General features: G+C 37.1%; 2 pseudogenes; one reads left to right on the top strand and one right to left on the bottom strand.

Annotated features, from left to right (window-relative positions):
* Positions 1-2,037: 2,037 nt before the first annotated feature.
* On the top strand, positions 2,038-2,608 carry LOC125838005 (uncharacterized; annotated as a pseudogene).
* Positions 2,609-3,017: 409 nt separating this feature from the next.
* LOC125838004 (uncharacterized) lies at positions 3,018-17,542 on the bottom strand (annotated as a pseudogene).
* Between the last annotated feature and the right edge of the window lie 1,321 nt (positions 17,543-18,863).

The raw sequence follows: 18,863 nt of genomic DNA, 5'->3' as shown, positions 1-18,863 counted from the left end.
CAATAAAACTGGGTAGTTACTCCATATACATTTTTTCTTGAAGATCACCATGAAGAAATGCATTCTTGATATCTAACTGACGTAGCGACTAATTTTGATAAGCATCCAACGAAATAAACAAACAAACGGAAGTCAGTTTGGCTACTGAAGAAAAAGTATCAAAATAATCCACCCTATAAGTCTGAGCATATCCTTTAGCCACTAGTCTTCTTTAAGTCTAGCCACAGAACCATCAGGTTTTTGCTTTGACTATAAACCCATTTACATACCACTACCTTCTTCCCTTTTGGTAAGTCCACCAAATTCCAAGCGTGATTTTCATCTAATGCATTTATCTCCTAGAGCATTGCATCATACCACCCAGTGTGGCTCAAAACTTCTCGAACTGTTTTGGGTACAAAGATAGAATCTAGAGAAGCAATCAAAGAGCAAGATGTGGGAGTCAAGTGGTCATATGAGATAAAATTAGTAACGGAATATACAGATTGACACTAACACTTACTTTTGCGAAGAGCAATGGGAATTTCAAGTTTTTCTATTGGAGAGGGATTTACTTGAGGAGGACCTGATGACGAAAGAATTGGTGCAGGACATGTATCATTGGTCGCTTGTCATCTGGATATATTGTCGACCAAGGTAATGGTTTTAAACTTAAGGGACATGGTAGGGGTCAAGCTTAACCCCCTACACCTATGGCACACAACCAAGGTGATGGTTTTTTATAAAATAAAAACTTAAGGGGGGGGGAGGGGCGTAATATTTTAGGATAAAATTCTAGATCGAATCATTTGTGAAAATTTAAGGGTCATTTGTAAAAAGATTCACCGAACATCTTCATTCTCCAACAAAGATCCTCGTCCTCAAATTGTGGTTTGTGCCTTTAAATTGCTATTGTTGACTTTGTCCTCCCGCCTCCCCTATTAAGCTATAATTATGTCATAAATTCTGGATAAATTCAGTCAAATGATCGTTAAGAAGGTGGTAATCTTTGATGAAACTCCGGCAAAACTTGAAAGTTGGAAGAATGACTAGAAAGAATTCTAAAGAGAAGATGTGACGGAAGTAAATCAAAAATGGAAGAACTTATATAGATTTTGAAAAAAAAAACCAGCATTGTGCCTTGATAGTGGGCCATGGTTTTTAACCAATCACAGGAAGACACGTACTCAAAGCATAAAAGGTGAAGGGACATGTGTCACATCAAGAAATGTCGGAGGACTTCTCATTTGCTTTCGGCCAAGAATTGAAGTGTTTTCAATTTTTCTATCACAATTATTTGAGTACCCAAAAAAAGGGATTATCTATGTAGGGTAAAACTCAAACTCAATAGATTGGCAAAAGTGACAGGTCAGACGTGAATAAGAGATCGATTCCACAATGTGAGCCCACCTACCTCTGAAGATGCATCACCAGATATGAGACACAAATCAGATAAGGTAAGTTTGAAGTTCAACCATTACAAGAAAGTTAAGGTTTAGTGTCAACCTTTACAGAGTAGCAATAATGAGTATGAATAGGATTTATTAACTATAGTTTTTAAACATTAGCAGATAAATATAGTATTTCCTTAATCTTCCCTTTTCATCTGCTAACTTTTTAAGCAGTTCTAAGAAAATCGATAGTTAATTACTATTTACTGCTAATGTATATTGGTTCATATTAGGTTTAAGCTGGTTTTCACAATACGTGGGAGTAAAAAAAATATTAGTCTAACGCCTATGAACAAATAGGAAATTTCCTCGTTCACGATTGACTTGCTTATTTGCGAAAAGAATTAAAGAGCAATTTATCAAAAAAAAATTAAAAAACAAAATCTATAATGAATTTTTTAATTCACATTTGGCACTTACATCACTCTAATAATTATATGTCACTTCAAATACTCAGTTATCAACAAAATATAGTAATTAATTATTTTTATCATAAGCTAATATCTAATTAATGATAGATTAGTTTAATTTGAGATAAATAAAAGATGCTCCACTTACTAATATTGATTTAGTATATGCGTAATGCGCTTTGCAGACAAAAAATCTAATGCAATTATCAATCTTTCCATCAGGGGCTAATAGAATCCCAAATCGCGCTATTGGAATTCTGAACCTTTTCAACATTTGTCTTCTTTCTTCTTATCGTTTCAACCCCAACAATTCAGGGTATGAGAGTACAGCAACAACACACTGCTGATTCCGCAATGAAGAAACTCCGGAGACTTCCTCATGTATTTAACAACTTTCTGGAATTGCCGTTCCGTTCTGACGCAGATGTGGTAGTGGAAGAGAAGGAAGGTTTCTACCGTATCATGGTGAAAATCGAACTAGAAGGAGCTGGGGATGGACAACTGAGGGCACAGGCAGTAGAGATTCATCCTGGGGTAACGAAGATCGTTGTGAGAAAGGGAAATGGAGACGGTGAGGATGAACAACTAAATGTGGTTACATGGAGGTACAAGTTGTCTGCTTCGACTATGCCGGAGCTGGCCACAACGGTATTTGTGGATGGAGAACTTATAGTGACGGTGCCCAAGGATGACCATGACCGTGGAGAGTTTGATAATGAATCTAGAGGTGTTTGGAGAGACGCTGACCAACTTGTTCTTGTACCATAGTTAACTTTTTCACATTTTATGTATCAATTAAACAAACTACTAGTACATCAGAGTATATGCTTTCTCAAACAAAAATGATTAAACTTCAATCATTTATACGATATACCTCAACTTTAGCCACATAAAACATCAAACATTGTATAAAGTTATACTTTATCGAGACTAACTTTGAACGCCATATGTCCGAAGTTGTTTGAAATAGTACATATGCAAAACAACAAGTCCTTGCCAATTCTAACATACATATGTATCTTTACTTAAACAACAAGGTATATAGCCAAATAATGAACAAACTTGGGCTCTTCTGTTTGAGCAAATGTACGAGTAGCAATGTACCAAATCATTTTTTATGACGATGGTGTCCGGAATAACTTGCGCAATTCACTTACTACTTGTTACCTTCCATTAATTAGCATAGGGTAACTTTGCAATCAAAGTTTTTAGGTAGATTGGAATCATCCAGTGTCTTTTGCTTCTGACTGAGATTTTGATCTTGCGAGGTACCAGAGTTAGCTGAAAAATCCAGAAATTAACTTCATTAAAATCATTGTCCAAAATTTGAAGGATTAAAAGAATCCTACATGACATTAGAAATAGAGTAGGGTATGAACTGCCACAAGATTCGTTAATACTAGCAAATTGAGTACTGAACCGGGATTCCAGAAATACGAAAGACGCAACATATAGACATCTATCATTAGAAAATATGGTTGCACATCAAGCCCAACAAAAAGAGTCACTAGAACAATAACAACAATATCTATCTGGATATACCAGCTTAACAAATAGGCTGCAGTAAATCTGAGCAGTATTGCTAAAGGAAGAGAACCAATAACACGTATTGTTAGCTTCATTAACTTATATTTTAACATATGTTTTAATGATGACACTAATCCTAAATGATCTGCGCCAAAAAAAATGAGACATAAATCTGTGAAAAGAAGGCATGAATCAAGGAAGAATGACTTGTCTAAGATAGATTTGAATGAAGGAAAAGAGCACACTCTAACCACAAGAAATAACAGGACACTCGGACAAATTTGAATATCAGCGAGAAAATCCCTTGGGTTACCTTAAGAGCAAAACACTGAAAATCAGAGAAGAAGATTGCACAACTTCTCTTCTTCTCAGATCAATCTCAGTGACATTCCAAATCAGAGATTGATTGAAGATCAGCTAATTGATATCAATTCAATTCTGTCCAAGTAACGGTATAGAAGCAGCCAAGAAATATAAAAGCAGATCATCATCACAGAAGTATTAAGCAATAGTTACTGTAATTATTAGTTACGGTAACTAATACTGTTTTAGACTCCCCTAGTGTTTAGGAGTTCAGATAGTAGTTTAAGTTTAGCTGTAGGTTGTTCTTATCTGTAGTATTTAAAGTTTGGGTACTGAATGAATAAGATTATCTTTCGACTACTTTGATTGCGCAATTTCCCTTGACCAAAAACTCTAGTCACTCTTTTTATCACTGTATTCAATATAGTTTTCAAGTGAAAAGAAAATATGCGGAGAGATTAGAAAACTATAAGAGTAGAGGATGTGATCGACAAGTAAATTGGAATCTTTCAGGTCAAGGAGTTCACAACAGGCTAGCTGTCTAACCATAAACATTCAAGCTCTAAGGAAACCCTTGTAACCCAAGGGGACTGGATTAGGCACCACATCGGTGATCCGAACTAGTATAAAAATCTTTGTGTCAACTATCTTTTATCTCTTTATGCCTTATATAATATGTTGTTTTATCTAATCGTCTAATCTCTAGGGTAGTCGACTTGAAGAAATCAACAGTCGACCAATTATAACTTGACTAACATTCGAAAAGAATTTTGATTCACCTCCCCACCCCCACACCATCCTCTTATGTTTCACATACTAATGTGGTGAGACAGATCATGGATGTGACATTCAATTCTATGCCATACGGGCTAGGCAGAACTCTCTATGCCAGGAGATGTTATTGCTGCAATTGACCAAAACAGCACCCTACAAGAGATCCTTGAGTGATCCATTCCTTTCTCTTTAGGCTTATTACACCAAAGTTCCAAACTCTTATTAAGTAAGCTATTCATTTCCTGTTTAGTACTCTTTACAAGGCTCTCCAATTTTATTTTCTGGTCATATTGTAGTTTAGTTGCAACAAGTGATTTTGGTATTTGTGGACAATGGAAAGTACGGAAATAGACAAAGCTTACAATACATAGATGTATATATTTGTATCATGAATAGACAATACTTAAAACAAGATAACCACATTTGCATATACTGAAATATCTTGCTCAAATACGGATATTCAAGTCAAAGTGACAGATCAACACAAACAAGGTGATGACAAGACAAAGAAGTTACCAGTGCTATCCACACAGCTTTCCTTTTTGAATGCATCTTGAATGTTGACTCCTTTCATAAGATGATATGATTATGAAATTGGTCATTCTAGTAATTGTAAACCTAAAAACTGGAAAAAAAGATAGCATCATAGGAAACAAAGTACCATTAATCAATTAGCTATACCTTTGCATTGATTGATTTAATACGATGTTACAACTCTTTTGCACTACTTTTTTGCGAGCCACGCAAAATACAAATGCCAACATTCAAAATCTTTTCGATGTCAGCATAAGAAGCAATGGATGTGCAAATGTTTAAAAGCTTCAAAGCATGTGGAACCAAATCCGTCCTTGAATCACAGTATCGACAGAGATACTCTGCATCCAAATTGATGCTTCCTCCGACTGTCCCAGCCATGTAAGCTCGTAGAGCACACTCTAGATGGGAAACATGTCCACATATGTGGCCAGCAACTACTGTTGCTTCACATCGAATGTAATTGTACCCATCATAGTCCAAACTGATAAGCTTACTGCAAAGTATACAGCAACAGTCTCCACAAAAACCAGGCTCACTGCAACAGAGATCACAAAATCTGGCCTTCGTAAAAGGGTTTTCTGCTGCTAAACTGCTACAGATTCGGTTACCAGCCTTACAAGTAATGGCTCCGAAAGGAGAATCAGACAGTAAAGGCTGCATTTTTGTCCCTGCAGATGTAGTCCTCTCTTTCATATCTGAGTCAAAATCAATATCATGTAAGTCCGCCATCCTCAATAAGGAAAAAAAAGTGGCATCAGGTTAGTAAACTACCAGTAGTGACGGAGCAAAGATTCAAAAAAAAAATATGCCAAGCAGATTCAACAACTTACAGATATGCAAAAAAAAAAAAACATTTTCCCTATCTATATGGTGTAATTTTTCAATTAAGCTCCATCCCTGACTACGTGCACAGACTGTATAATCATGGACAAAATTCACTTTAAAAATAAAATGATCCACCAAAAGAGAATAAAAAAATAAAAATATGTGTGGACTGACTAGATATTTGTAATGAAAGCTCAAATCACCATATTCCTAAAAATCCGAATTCTTGAGAAAACTCACAAAGTTTGACTTCAAAATTAGGAATTAAATAGCCTCTACTGATGGGGTAATAAACTGTTGAAGTAAACAGTGGGTAATAAGGATGGGGAGTTAAAATCGTTACCCAATTGAAGAATCTCGAAAAGCCCCTTTAAAATCGCATCTACTAAGCTTCCAAAGTTCAAAAATGGTGAAATGAGGATGAATGCCAATTTTGGGAAAAAAAATCTATCCAAGTCACCTTTACCCTTCGTGATTGCGACCCCATACCTCGAAATTGCGATAAGTAATGTTGGTCAACTCATTAATTGACCATGTGATCGCGAGCCAAGGCCGCACGATCACGATGCTCAAGATGCTATTGCAATTGCAACATCCTCCATGCGATCGTGAAGTACAATACCACATACCAATGTGACCGCGACCAAGAGCCGCGTGATCACAAAGAATACTTAACATGCATATGATACAACACATCAGCAAACACCAAGACTCAACAAAATCACCTAACGAACCCTCAGGATTCGTTCAGAATTTCGCATACACAAATAAGATATGCTACCCAACTAAACTCAACGTTCCATACTTAATGAACGTCGGGACACGAATACGAAGTCTCCTTGACCCAGTATCTGTTTAAGCTGGAATAAACTAACTTTTACTCAAAAATACTAAACTGCCCCCGGAACCTCTGCAAATTCAACCAAGACCTCACATAGAACTCACATAGAACTCACATCATCCTCTGAATCTAATGGTGTCATCAGAATTCCAATTCGAGCGTTCAAACTCCAAATGTTGACTAAAGCCAACTCTTGGCCTAATTATACTTAAACTTCCACCTTAAGGGCTCAAATCCATGAAAGGTCTCCATAATTGAAAACAACTAAACTTCTAGACCAAATTCCGTATTTCGGAGCTAATGGGACAAACTAAAGTTCCTTTCGAGACTCATAGCTCCGAATGTTGCCAAAACCTACTTTTAACAACTTGAGGTCTCCAAAACTCTAAAACTTCCAAAGGTATCAACTTTCCAATCCGATTTTAAAACCAACTTCATAAACTGAAAGCATGACTTGGGACAACTATCGAGAGGGGCAAAATGATAATTTTTCCAAAAGTTTTAAAAAATGACCTTCAAGGTCATTACACGAGGTTGTGATGGTTCAGACACGTACAGGGAAAATGCACAGATGATTTAGTGCAGAAGTGTGAGAGTTTGGCTATGAATGGTTTCAAGAGAGGTAGGGGTAGGCCAATGAAACATTAGGGAGATGTGATTAGACATGATATGTCGCAACTTAATTTTACCGAGGACATGACCTTAGATAGGGATTATGGAGGTCACAAATTAGGGTAGAAGGTAAGTTAGCTAGTTAAGTGTTTCTTCACTTATTTCTTTGTATTATTAGTCATAGTATTATCCTTGTAGTTTCTTGTCTTTGAGTTTGGGACTTTTTTTTCGAATTGGTAACAATATATACTTCAACATTAAGGATATGTTGGGTACCTTTAAGAAATCATAAAAGAACAAAAAGTGTAGTACTTACAAGGATCCCAAGAACTATAAAAGTTGATATGAATCCTCTTATCATGTGTCTTTACGCCAAAAATATAGATGTTAATTATGTCTTGAATTATTCCCTTGTTTATTTTAGGAAACTATAATTCCTATTGGCTTAGAAGACCCTTTGTCCTAATAGATTTGGAAAAGGAAAATATAGTTTTTATAGGATTAGAAAAACCTTATCCTTATAGGTTTGGCGGTACTTGGGATCTATATATAGGGGATATAGTTGGGGATCCTCTGACATGGTACATGATACACAATGTAGTCCTAAGAGATTCTTAAGTATTGTAAGCTTCTTTTTTTCTTTCATAGTGAAAAACTCTCTCTGTTTTTGTTGGGAGGAGTAGGCCTAGTTGAACCTCATTAATTCCTTGTGTTATTCTTCTTCTCTATTTTTTTTCTTTATTTGTGATTGTGTCTTAGTAGTTAATCCATGATAATTCTGCAACAATTGGTATTGGAGCTTGGTTAGGGTTTCTAGACAATCAAGGGTTAAGACGTCTCCATCATCTTCAATAAAGTATGAAATAGAGAAATTTGATAGGGGGTCTAATTTCAGTCTATGGAAGATTAGAATTAGATCGCCCTTGGTGTTATAAGGATTGTGAAAGGCAATCAAGGAGGATTTCCCAAAAGTGTTGAAAGAAACAGAACAAGCAAACCTGAAGGAAAGGGCTTTGAGTGCGATATTCATAAGTGTTACAAATAGCGTTCTTCAGGAAATTTCTAAAGAGAAATCTTCAGCAACGACATGGAAGAAGTTAGAAGATCTATACTCTAAAAAAATCACTAAAAACCTCCTCTACTTGAAAAAAAGGTTATACAATCTCCGTGTGAATGAAGGTACACCGGTCCCACCTTGACGAGTTTAATTCAATTATAATGGACTTGAAGAATGTAGATATCAAACTTGAAAGTGAGGATCAGAACTTAATCGTGTTATGTTCTTTACCACCATCCTATAATACTTTTGATGATATATTGCTATATGGGAAAGACAATATCTCACTTGATGATGTTAGTAATGCACTAAAATAGAAGGAGTTAAAGAAGAACTTCCAGATAGCAAAACTGAGGGTGAAGGTCTTGTGAGTAGGGGAAGAACACAACATACAGATTTTAATAGAAAAAGGAGCAAGGAAGCAGAACTGCTATGAGTACGGGGAGCAGGGTCATTATATTACAAAAGAGATTGTCCTAGACTAATGGAGAAAAAGGGGAAGCAAAAGTTGATTACTCAGCAAATATTTGATTATTCAACAAATATTGTTGACAATGATAATAATTCTGATGACAATGATTTTGTAGGGGAAGTTTTTGTTGTGAGTTCTGATCATAGGCAAAATTCTTGGGTTCTTAATTCTGGTGCCCCTTTTCACACGTGCCTATACAAGAATTAGTTTGCAACTTACAAACAGACGAGTGGGACTGTCTACCTAAGTGATGATAATTCATTAGAGGAAGTGGGGATTGGTAACATCAAATTGAGAATGTTCGATGGCATTAGCAGAAATATTTAGTTTTGGCATTTTCCTTGAATGAAGAGGAATTTGATTTCTCTTTTGACTTTGGATGATCAAGGGTGTAAGTTTCACTAAGAGAATGGAGCACTTAAAGTATGTAAAGGCTCCATGGTACTCATTAAGGGTAAGCTTCCTTCTGGACTGTGTTGTCTACAAGCCAATGAAGTTGAAGGGGAAGCAATTGTAGCTTCTGCGAAGAGTGATAAGGGATTGTCTTTGTTGAACAAGCAGAACTTGTTGAATAATTACATAAATCATGCTTTAATTTTTTGTGAGCATTATGTGTTTGGTAAGCAAATAAGGGTGAAGTTCAGCAAGAAGGCTTTACACAAGACCAAAGACAAGTTAGATTATATACATTCGGACTTGTAGGGTCCAAACATAATTCCCTCTAAAACTGATACAAGGTACTTTATGACTTTGATTGAGGATTACTCAATAATGGTATGGGTGTATTTCTTGAAAACAAAAGAGGAGGCAATTTCAACATTTGTTAAATGGAAGACGATGGTTGAGAGGCAAATCAAAAGAAAAGTTAAACGGCTTCGAACTAACAATAGGTTGGAATTTTCCAACTTAGAGTTCAATAACTTATGCAACAAAGAAGGCATAGTGAGACACCGCACTTGTGTTGGAAAACCACAACAAAATGGTGTTGCATAACAAATGAACAAAACACTTTGTGATAGAGCATGAAGTATGCTTTCACTCATGTGTTATCAAGGATTTTTGGGCTGAAGTCATCAATACAACTTGTTATTTGGTCAATAGATATCCATCTACAACTATTGTGTTTAAAACTCCCTTTGAAGTTTGGACTGGTTGGCCTGTTGATTATTCAAATTTAAGAATATTTGGGTGTCCTGCTTATGCTCATGTAAGGGATGAAAACTTGAGCCGAGTTCAAAGAAGTGCATATTTCTAGGGTATGCAACTGGAATGAAAGGCTACAGATTGTAGTGCACAGAAGAAAAGACTATAGGGCTAATTATTAGAATGGATGTGAAATTCAATGAATATTTCTCAATAGACAGTTAGAAGGTAAAGCCAATAGCAGAAACAAATCACGGTGTTAGTGACCGCATAGAGATAAAAGTTGAATCTCTACTAGCTCAGCCCAATAGTTCAAAAGTGGAGGAGGTGAAAGACATTAATCAAGATGATAATGATGATGCACATATACAACAACAATCATATAGCATTGCAACATGTAAGAAAAAGAGAGTGATCAACCAATGAAAAAGATTTGCAAACGTGGTTACTGAAAACCTTTTTAGATATGCAAATTTTATAGAATTTCCTTTATCAATTGCAGAGACCATTGATGTGCATGGGCCTAATAGCTATAAAGAAGCTATTTCTAGTTCAAAAGTAGATCGATGGGTTGATGCTATGGGTGAAAAATTGAGTCTCTTCAAAATAATCAAGCATGGAAGCTTGGTTCATTGCCCAAGGGACAAAAGGTAGTCAAAAATAATATTATCTGAAATGTTGTATCTAAAGGGGATGTTCATGTAAAGAAAGTGTCTAGACATAATAATACATGAGATATGATGACCAAGACAATCCGAACCAATAATTTTAGGCATTGCCAAGACTTGATTGGTGTGAGTTGTACTCAGTAAGACCTTTGGAGTGCTGGGAGCAAGGCAGATATATGTAGTTTAATTGATGAAAGGAACTCAAGACAAAGCAAACATTTGTTAATTATGTCTTGAATTATTCTCAACATTTGTTAATTATGTCTTGAATTATTCTCTTGTTTATTTTAGGAAACTATAATTCCTATTAGTTTAATTAGGAGACCCTTTGTCCTAATAGATTTGGAAAAGGAAAATATTGTTCTTATAGGATTGGGAAAACCTTTTCCTTATAGGCTTGGAGCCACTTGGGATCTATATATAGGGGATATAGTTGGGGATTCTAAGACATGGTACATGATACACAATGTAGTCCTAAGGGCTAAAAAGTATTGTAAGCTTCTTCTTTTCTTTCACAATGGAAAACTCTCTATGCTTTTGTTGGGAGGAGTAGGCCTAACTGAACTTCATTAAATCTTTGTGTTATTCTTCTTCTCTATTTTTTCTTTGTTTGTGATTGTGTGCTAGTTAATCCACGATATTTCCACATCAATAGATATACAATGCAGTTCCATTTAACCTTGTGAATGAAATTGGATATATCTTCAAATTTCCTATTATTTCTCTCCTTCCACCTTTGAGTTTGGTTATTATTCATTTCTTTTTGTAGTTCAATTATTGTTTAACCTTGTTTTTTACTTTTGTTCAGGTTGATTTGTAAGATTGACTATAGTATCTTGCTATAACTTTTTCATTTATGTTATTTCTTTCTCTATACTACTTTTGACTGTTATTTCTCTTGAGCTGAGGGTCTATCATAAATAGTCTCTCTACCTAGGTAGTAGTAAGGTCAACGCACACTTTACCCTCTTCAAATCTCATTTTGTTGGATTACATTGGGTATTTTTCTGTTGTGGATAATTAAACATTATAAAACAGGTTTACACGTTTATATATTTTGATACCTATAATACACAATTCGACCAAAAATGGATGTCAATGACTTCCCTAATAATTTCTAAAGTAAAATGAGCAACTCAAAGCTTAACCAAAATATATATATACTACTTGTAGGTAGAGTTATTGGATAATGAGCTACATCCATTCTTCTCTTCAATAATTAATGGATATTCAAAATACTTTTCAATGAGTATTAGAAATATTAAATGCTCCCATTAAATATGAGAACATAACAAAGTTTACTCCTAGCAGCATTATACAAATTTTCACATTTTGTTTGGTAAACTGCAAATACTTGTAACTGGTATGATAACATTCACATTTGACACAAAAGGAAATAAATAAAGTACTCTGTAAAGATTAGAGATGGAACAAAGTCCATGGACAAGGATACATATGTAAAGGCCAAGGGGTGAGACAGGTGATTTAGAATCCGTCCTTACACACAACTCCGTAAATATTAAAATTATTTGGAAGTTTAGTATACACAGTGACCTATGTGGTAAGTGTTGTTTCTTTTAATTGATACAACAACTGAATAAATATCTACATTATTAGAACATCTGGCGTTAGGACATCACTCAGTAGCTTAGTCGTATTAGGATCAGTAGTTTAGTCATATTAGGATTGCATTACTAATTCAGCAGTTATTATTTATTTAGATTACTTTAGTTCAGTTCGTTTAAGAGTCTTATTATTTTCCCTGTAACTCTATTTAATACCTTCTTGCCTTCATTAATAAATATATTCTTTTCAGCACACATTCAGTCTTTATATGGTATCAGGGCTCTTCACGCTCTAACGAGTATGATCAATTTTTTTTCTCCTCCTCACGCAAATCAGCAACAATGACCAATCACAATGGTAACAACAATGGCAACAATCCCAGAGTTGTCAATGCTGATAGCACGACGGGTACCAATATTATCATTCAATTCAATCTTGCATCCCAATTACCCATCAAACTAAGCGGTGGTCACAACTTCACCACCTGGAAAGCCCAATTTTCCATGCTTATGTATGGCTACAACCTCTTTGGCCATATCGATGGAACCACTCCGTCCCCCGGTTGCACGATTACTCTCGGCGCAAATATATCTCCTACTCCTGCTTTCCTAACTTGGTTCCGTTAGGACCAACTCATCCAGAATGCCCTCATGGCTTCTGTCGAACCCACTATTGCCTCTACTGTTGCTGCCGCTGACTCGTCTAAATCAGCTTGGGATGCTTTGCATACCACTTATGCGAACAAATCTCAAACCCGAGTCTTCAGTTTGCGTGACCAGCTTGCCCGTGTCACTAAGGACTCTCGCTCCATTACTGAATATCTTCACACTATTCGGTCCTTTTCAAATGAGTTAGCCACTGCTGGTGCTCCTGTTTCCAATCCTGAATTCATCGTCAAAATACTCAGTGGTCAAGGTCCTGAATTTCGTGAGATCTCTGCTGCCATTCGTGCACGCGATACGGCTATCTCCTATGAGGAACTGTTTGAAAAGCTACTGGACATTGAACTCTTCCTTCGCCACGAGGATGCTAAGAAACTACCTAGTACCATCACTGCTGCTGTTGCTACTCCCACCAAATTTAACTCCAATAATCGCAACAATCGTAGACAAACCAACAACTCTCAACAATGGCGCCAAAATTCGCGTCCAAGCACTCCACCACAATGGCAGCCCAATTCCAATCCAAATAGTGTTACTCGATGTCAACTATGTAATAGAATTGGCCACACTGCCAATGTCTGTCGCTCGAAGTATCATAATCACTTTGAAGCGAAAGCCAACTATGTCGTTGGGTTTACGGCGGACACCAACCCTTGGATAGTTGACTCAGGAGCCACCCATCATATCACAACAGAGCCGCACAACCTACAGCCATACCACAGTAACGAGGATGTCTCTATGGGTGATGGTAACAAAATTCCTATCTCTCACACTGGTTCTACTAAATTAAATGCATTAAAGAATGTTTTTAAGCTAACCCACACTCTCTGTGCACCTTCCATTAAACGCAAACTTCTTTCGGTTTCTAAATTCTGTCAAGACAATCTTTAGTCTATTGAATTTTTCCCTTTTAACTTTGTTGTGAACGATCTGCAAACGCGGAAGCCACTGGTGCACGGTCGGACCAACAATGGACTGTATGAGTGGCCTGTCTCACATCCCCAAGCTCACATTATCTCCACATCTAGTCCTCTCACTACTTGGCACCAACGTCTTGGGCATCCTCACTCTAGAGTTCTTAGGTTTATTTTAAATAAATTCTCGCTACCGTTTCATGAGCGAGACAAAAACTTTCATTGTAATTATTGTTTATCTAACAAAGCTCATCGGCATCCTTTTACCCAATTATCACTGTCTAGCTCTAAACCACTTCAAATTATTTTTACTGATTTATGGGGGCCATCGCCAGTCTTATCTCTTGAAAAAAAGTTGTATTATTGTATTTTTGTTGATCAATATACAAAGTACACTTGGCTCTACACACTAACAAAGAAAAGTGAAGTTAAAGAGATCTTTCAAAAATTTCATCCTATGATGGAAAAACATTTTGACACTAAAATTTTATCATTGTATACTGATGGCGGAGGTGAGTATAAAAGTCTTGACTCCTATCTTTCACTTCACGGCATTCAACACCTCTTCACCCCACCCTATACACCCCAACGAGTTGCACTTGCAGAATGACAGCATCGTCATATCGTCGAAACTGCAAGAACACTCTTACATGAGGCGTCCCTCCCACCCCAATTCTGGTCTTTTGCATGCCATCACACTGTCTACCTCATCAATCGTCTTCCAACCTCTCACCTAGATAATCAATCCCCATTCCAAAGATTACTTCAAAAATCACCCGATTATAACTCCCTACGGATTTTTGGTTGTTTATGCTATCCATGGCTTAAACCATACTCCAAAAATAAACTTGAATCAAAATCTACCCCATGTACCTATCTTGGTTTCTCATTATCCCATCACTGTCACTAGTGTTTTGACCCAATTTCTGCAAAGGTGTATTTATCCCAAGATGTGCGATTTGTTGAGGATGTATTTCCATTTAAGACATTGTTCGCCAATACTACCATTAAATCAGCTCACCTAGAATGGGCAAAACCAACAATGTCAAGTTCGTCGAACCCAACACCCACACTTCCCATAGTTACTGATCTGCCAACTCCATTGGAAATAGCAGCAAGCACAATTCCAGCTTTTCCATCACCATCTGCTTCATCTCCAGCCCAATCCGGTGACAACTCAAACTAACAGTCCTTATCCGACAATGCATCAGCAGCAGACGCAACAGATTCACCTCTTACAACTCCTCCCTCTCCAAGTAAATTTTAATCTTCCTCATCTTCAAAAATTCCCAATTCCAAGAACCCCTCTCCTATATCTACTGCCCAGCGTTTAGAACTACCACACCTCCCTTCAAACTCACAAACGCAAATCCCAACCAACACACAAAGCAGCTTGTCTCATCTCCGTGTCTATCAACGTAGAAACACCATCCCACCAACACACATGGCTTTTCAACCAGCCTATCCTATCCTCGAGTTGGAACTCTCTCCTTCACCGCCTCAATGTTCGTCTCCTCCTACCCGTGCTGTCACTCGATCCCAAAACAATATCACCAAACCCAAAAAGATTTTTGATTACCTTGCCAAATTGAACCCCACTGTCACACCCACTACTGTCAAACAAGCACAAAAACACCCCGAGTGGTGTTATGCAATGAAACATGAATTTGATGCTTTAATTAAAAATCAGGCTTGGGAACTTGTTCCTCCTGACCCGACCAAAAAATTATATCCTGCAAGTGGCTTTTCAGGATCAAGAGAAATGTTGATGGGTCCATCGACAGATACAAAGCGAGCCTGGTTGCAAAAGGCTTTACTCAAAGGTCGGGCATTGATTTTCATGCCACATTCAGCCCAGTCGTCAAGCCCACCACAATTCGCATCGTCCTCTCTGTGGCACTTCGTCACAACTGGCATTTTTGCCAGTTGGATGTCAATAATTCCTTCCTCCAAGGTAACCTGGACGAGGAAGTGTACATGGCTCAACCTTCGGGGTTTACTACTGATGACAAACCAATGCATATATGTCGCCTGCGAAAAGCAATTTATGGCTTGAAACAGGCTCCTTGGGCGTGGTATAATGCCCTCACGGGTTATCTTTCATTCATAGGCTTTGTTAAGACTAAATATGATGCCTCACTACTAGTCAGACATGGTGTAAGTGATTACATTGTTCGTCCTTGTCTAAGTCGATGATATTATTATCACTGGGAGCAATACTTTAAGTGTCAATCAAGTTGTCACTTCTCTTGCTTCTAAGTTCTCTATTAAAGATTTAGGTAATCTTCACTATTTTCTTGGTGTTGAAGTGATACACAACTCTAACGGTTTAATTCTCACCCAAGCAAATTATGTGAATGAAATTTTAAATGATGAGCTAATGACCGACTGCAATAGTGTTAACACGCCAATGAGTGCATCTAAGTTACTCACCTTATCTGATGGAACTCACTTGACTGATGCTACACGTTATTGCCGAGTCTTGGGTAGGCTTCAATATCTATCCTTCACTAGACCTGACATAGCCTATGCAGTCAACAAACTTTCTCAATTCATGCAAGCACCATCAAACCTTCACTGGAAGGCTGTAAAACACGTTATTTGATACCTATATGGTACCATTCAACTCGGCTTACGCGTTACTCCTATTGATGAATTCAATCTACATGTGTAATTTGATGCAGATTGGGGTGGGGACATTGTTGACAGAGTTTCTACATCTGGTTACATCTTATTTCTTGGTCACAATCCGATTAATTGGTCCTCAAAGAAGCAAAATATTGTCTCACACTCCTCCGCCAAGTCTGAATACAGGGCCGTAGCTAATGCACTTTCTAAAACCTTATGGGTCACCAATCTCCTAAATGAGTTGCACTTTCCAATACATCAGCTACCCACAATTTATTGTGACAATCTTGGAGCCATATTCTTGAGCAAGAATCCTATTCTCCATAGCCGTGTGAAGCATCCTGCCATGGACTTTCACTTTGTTCGCCACTATGTTGAAATCAAAAGGGTTCGTGTTGTTCATGTCCATGGCGCTGATCAAATTGCTGACATTCTCACCAAGGCACTTCCTAAATCTGCTTTTGAGTCTAATTTGTTCAAGTTAGGCTTGGTGAATCATCGCCTAACTTGAGGGGGCGTATTAGAACATCTGGCGTTAGGACATCACTCAGTAGCTTAGTCGTATTAAGATCAGTAGTTTAGTTGTATTAGGATTGCATTACTAATTCAACAGTTATTATTTATTTAGATTACTTTAGTTCAGTTCGTTTAGGAGTCTTATTATTTTCCATGTAACTCTATTTAATACATTGCTGCCTTCATTAATAAATATACTCTTTTCAGCACACATTCAGTCTTTATATACATGATATATACCGAAGAGCCTTGTCGAAGCTAACCTTTTGAGCTTGGCGACTGCTTTGAAGGAATCATCCAACTGAATGAGGCAAAGAATTGATCGATATCCATACCAGGATACTCAGATTGGACATACCTTTTAACTGAAGTCTTACTTCAACAGGCATTTCTCTTTCCATCTTTTGGTGCCTGAAAACGCTCCGGAAGATACAAATATCTATCTTTGAAGGTGCCTGAATTTGTAGCTCTTTTCCCTGTCCTCCAGCCCCACTTATCACCAACATTTGGCCAATCCATAGGAGCATATGGTAAACCTTCACCAGAGTCATACTCAGAAACTAGATAAAGTTGAAGCCCAGATTCATTGATTGTAGATGCATTCCCATTATATACAACAAGTGCAAGACTCTCCCCAACCTCCTCTTTGGCTGACATTTAGCTGGAAATCTCTAACTCTGTTGATATCAATGAAAGTCTGAAATTATAGAAAAATAAAAACGAAATGTCAGAAGTCCACATCAAAAAGCAAATCGTTTGTCACGACCTGAGACTACACCCTGGACGTGGCCGGCACTCGAATACCATTGCTGGTCCCCAAGCGAACCCTCATCATGGCTAACTACAATAGGAAAACTAATTCAAGCATACAAAGCTTAAAAACTGAAATAAAAGTTTATAAAACTTAAATACAAACTTTAAGTCCAAAGAAAACTCTGTATAATAAAATATATACAACTCGCCATAAAAAGGCAACTTTAGTCTTTAAAACATTTAATAAAATAAATGACACAGACTTCTCAACTATACTGACTATCTATGAAGCCTCTAACTGATAAAGATGGAAGTCAGGACAAGACCCACGACATCATAACAACTGATATAACTGAAAGGTAAATGAAATCCTCTGAAAGCAAGGAGGCTCACCATAGCTAACTCGAACTCTTGGATGTATCAACGAAGCTCCTGTTGATGATCCTGAATACCTGTGTATGCATCATGAGAAGATGCAGGTCAAATGGCTCAGTACGTGGAATGTACGAGCATGTAAGAGGAATTCTAAAACATAAACATAAGCTTGAAACTTGATAGAAATGAAACATACTTACCTCTTCTCAAACTTACTCAACTCAAGGAATACTCAAGGGTACTCAAAACTACTCAAACTTACTCAACTCATAAGTACTCAAGGATAAGATACTCAACTCCGAGATTAGATACTCAACTCAAGGATATGATAGTCGACTCAAAGATATGATATTCGACTCAAAGATATGATATTCGACTCTGGATACTCAACTTTGAATACTCAACTAAATATGACTGAACTCATTTCAATATAAATCAATTTAAAACAAGTGCAATATAAAGAAACAAACTATTTAAAAACATGTTGTCAAATCTGTGTGTATGCAAGGATACAACATAACTCTGAAATGTATATAAAAATACAATAAACTGATGTATATAAAAATACAATAACTTCTGTGGGAGTTTCTCTAACCAACAACCATCACATAAGAGCTATAGTGATGATACAGCGATCTACCTCACGCTGCCAGCGCATCCTATACCCGGCCAAAGGTATAGGACCTGAACTACTAATGGATCCACTAGTCTATGTGAAAAGGGTTCATCTAAAAAGTATGACCCTTTTCTACCTATGATGGCTACATGGTTTATGGAGGCTGTGAGTTATCTAAACTCTCCCTCATATCGGTCCTCAATACTACTCCCAAAAATATACTAGCTCTTATGT

The sequence above is a fragment of the Solanum verrucosum genome, unplaced genomic scaffold (assembly GCF_900185275.1).
Source record: "Solanum verrucosum unplaced genomic scaffold, falcon-dt-bn FXZP01000079.1, whole genome shotgun sequence".
NCBI lineage: Eukaryota > Viridiplantae > Streptophyta > Magnoliopsida > Solanales > Solanaceae > Solanum > Solanum verrucosum.
Note: the sequence above shows the minus strand (reverse complement) of the source record. Positions and strands in the feature narration are given on the sequence as shown.